Genomic DNA, 3,039 nt, shown 5'->3' with positions numbered 1-3,039 from the left:
TGGAAGTCAACCATATTGGATAATTATGTATGATCCTTAATCATTATATGCCAAAATGCAATCCTTGTATTTGCTGTTACATGTTATCCTGTAACAGAGTAATACGTACATATTTACTTGTTATCTAGGAACTTATGTCTATTTTTTTCCTGGCTTTTGAAAAGGTGTGTGATTTCTTCCCCAAACAAAATGAACCTGTTCTGCCACTCATGCATGAGTTTGGTGGCAGCAGAAGCTGAGGTGATGCTCAGATCTGCAGCTGCAGTGAATGCTTGAGCCTGAAGGCAGGGGCCCCTCCTGGAGGGTGGTGCAGCCCAGCATCCTCTGTGCGGGCTGATGGTGCTCTGGTGGAATGCTGCTTGCAGCTGGCGCTGTCGTCTAAACAGGGAGCATGCGGAGTCAAAAAACCCTACAGTTGCAAGGAGTCAGGTGAAGCAAAAGCTGACTTTCACTTGTAATTTAGTGGTGAGTCAAGATGATGTAAGGAGATGGAAAAAGCATGGCAAATCGGAATTTGTTCAGTTGGCAATCAAAAGCACGTGTCAGTGGGATTCATTTGATTCAGTCTTCATAGCCTCATACATCAGTCGATTAACAGTGGAGTAGTTAGTTTGTCATTTAATAGGTGTCTGTCTCTATCTTGACACTGTATCAAAACATCCTTTCAAAGCTTTGGGTGAAGGTGATTTTTATTTTTTTTTGACATGGCTTAGTGTGCTGAATCAAAAATCAAATGTAGTAGAAATGAGACCTATATAAAAATTAATATAGAATCTTCATTAGAATTCAGCTGGATACAGGCAGTTTGAATTGTTTCTGTTGGGCTGCCTTTATACTCAAAACCAAGGTTTTACTGCATCAGTTTACATTTGTTTATAAATAATAAAAATAAATTACAAATTAGGTGTAAAGGCTGTTCTTGAGCTGAGGCAAAATATGCCTTGGTGAATTTTAACTCTAAAAAGTCAAGATTGAATAGTCTGAATTTAAGAAGTGTGGGAATTTTAGTTAGCTGTTAGTAACAAGTTAGTAACTTGAAGTTACTTTTGTATCTCTGATGCAATCATAGGAATGGCAGGGAAGTGATGAACTCACTTCAGAAGTTGACCTTGCCTTACAGGCATGGCCAAGCCAAGTGAACTTCTCTGAAGGCTCTGATACACGCATTTCTGGGGATGTAATTTAAGTAATTTACATAGAGCATTGTGATTAGAGTCTGAAGGAAACAGTTACTAAATAAGAGGAAGAAAAAAATGTTAGTCCATTATGTAAATGTTCTCTAGTTACTAGTGTCCACACAATTCTGTGCTTTTCTGTTATACAGATTTTTTTTTTTACTCTGCCAATTTACAGGATTTTGAGTAAGTTGGTTATTTCAGTACTATTCTTGTATCTTCTAGTTAAATTATGTCACTCACCTTGAGCAAGAAGGAATTTACAAGGAATGCTTTGCCCAGGCCCTTCAAATAAGCACAGAGGCAAAATCGAAGGGTAAATCCACACTAGTGTAAGTCACTCTAACAGGAGAGCTGCAGCTTTGTCCTGGCTCCCTAGCTGGCATTAGTACAAGTACTCCTTTTCCTACTTCTTTGTTATCTCACTCCTTGTGCCAGCACAAGTTTTTGTATGGTCCTGTTGCGAACCAGACCTGTCAAAGAAGAATGGTGGTGATTAAGGAAGGTTTATTGTAGTGGTTGGCTTAGGGCTGCTGAAAAGTGCAGTGGAAGTTGGCAGAAGTTTGATTTCCCTGGTTAATTATGCAAGTACCTGGAAGCCTCAGTCAGGTAGGGCAGAGGAACTGACTGCATTGCACTGCAGTAGACTACAGTGCGTGTGTGTGTGTACGTACATATATTGCAGGAAACCTAGACTTGCTAATACTTGTTACCCAGTAATCTTTATAAAAATCACTAGAAAAAATGAAATACTCAGAGGAGGGCATTTAAAAAGAGCACAAATTAAAATAAGTTAATGTTAAAAGTTGCATTTTAAAAAATCAGTTTCTTCCTAAAAAAAAATCTGAGCTAGTAATGGACTTAGCAGGCTTACTAAGCTCTGTGAATATGAATTCTGAAGGGTGAAGATGAATTGAACTAAAATAATGCTCACTTTTGAACAAAACTGTACATGAATACAGTTTTGTTCAAAAGTGAGCATTATTTTAGTGACAATATTAGAGATCTCTAAATTTGTTCGTGCTGTTAATATTGAAGCCTGAGCAGGGGAGGAATAGCGTACTCAGTCAAAATTTTTATTGTGTATGTAACTGGGCTTCCAAAATGACACAATTTAGGAAAGGATTTTAACATGTCTTGGAGAAAGATAACAACATTGAAAATCAATTTGAGATGAGATGTCATAACTGGTTACAAATATGCAGTGCTACAGCAGAAATTTCACTCTAACTTGTTAGCTTGAAGCTTTTGCTGATTGAGTCAGGAACTTAGCACTGCAAAATGAATCTTGCTGAAAGCTCACACCAGTCTTTCTACTGCCCTCCGTGGCTTTTTAACTTTGAGTACTGTTGGTTTATGTAGTGCTTGAAAGTCTGAGTTGCTCTGAATAATTCTCATTTTCCATGGTTATACAATGCCCTGTGCTAGAGAGTAGAATTGTTGGTATAACATAATTGTTGTGCTTTAGGCCCAGTGCCTAACTGAGCACCATGATGCCCCAACAAGGACTAGTCAAAATAAGGACTGGGATGGCTTCTCACCACTTAAAAAGGTCACCGGCAAAAGACAGACTCATCATAAGGAATAAAAACAAAACAATTTTATGTTGTTACCAACATCAGAGAAGAACAATGGGAGATACAACCAGATCTTAAAGTCAAAACACCTTCCCCCCACCCCTCCCTTCTGCCTGGGCTCAGATGTGTTTGGGTTTCTTCACCTTCCCCCTCCCTTTTTGCCTTGAGGCGCAGGGGGATGGAAGTGGGGGTTGCAGTCGGTTTCACACCATATGGTCCTCAGGAGCAGGAATACTCAACCCAACTTCTCTCTCTCTGCTTCCACGTTGCCCCCTTTCCATCGGGGA

This window comes from Mesitornis unicolor, unplaced genomic scaffold, assembly GCF_000695765.1.
Source record: "Mesitornis unicolor isolate BGI_N332 unplaced genomic scaffold, ASM69576v1 scaffold48389, whole genome shotgun sequence".
Classification (NCBI taxonomy): domain Eukaryota; kingdom Metazoa; phylum Chordata; class Aves; order Mesitornithiformes; family Mesitornithidae; genus Mesitornis; species Mesitornis unicolor.
The sequence above is the reverse complement of the archived record's forward strand: the minus strand, read 5'-3'. Positions refer to the sequence as shown.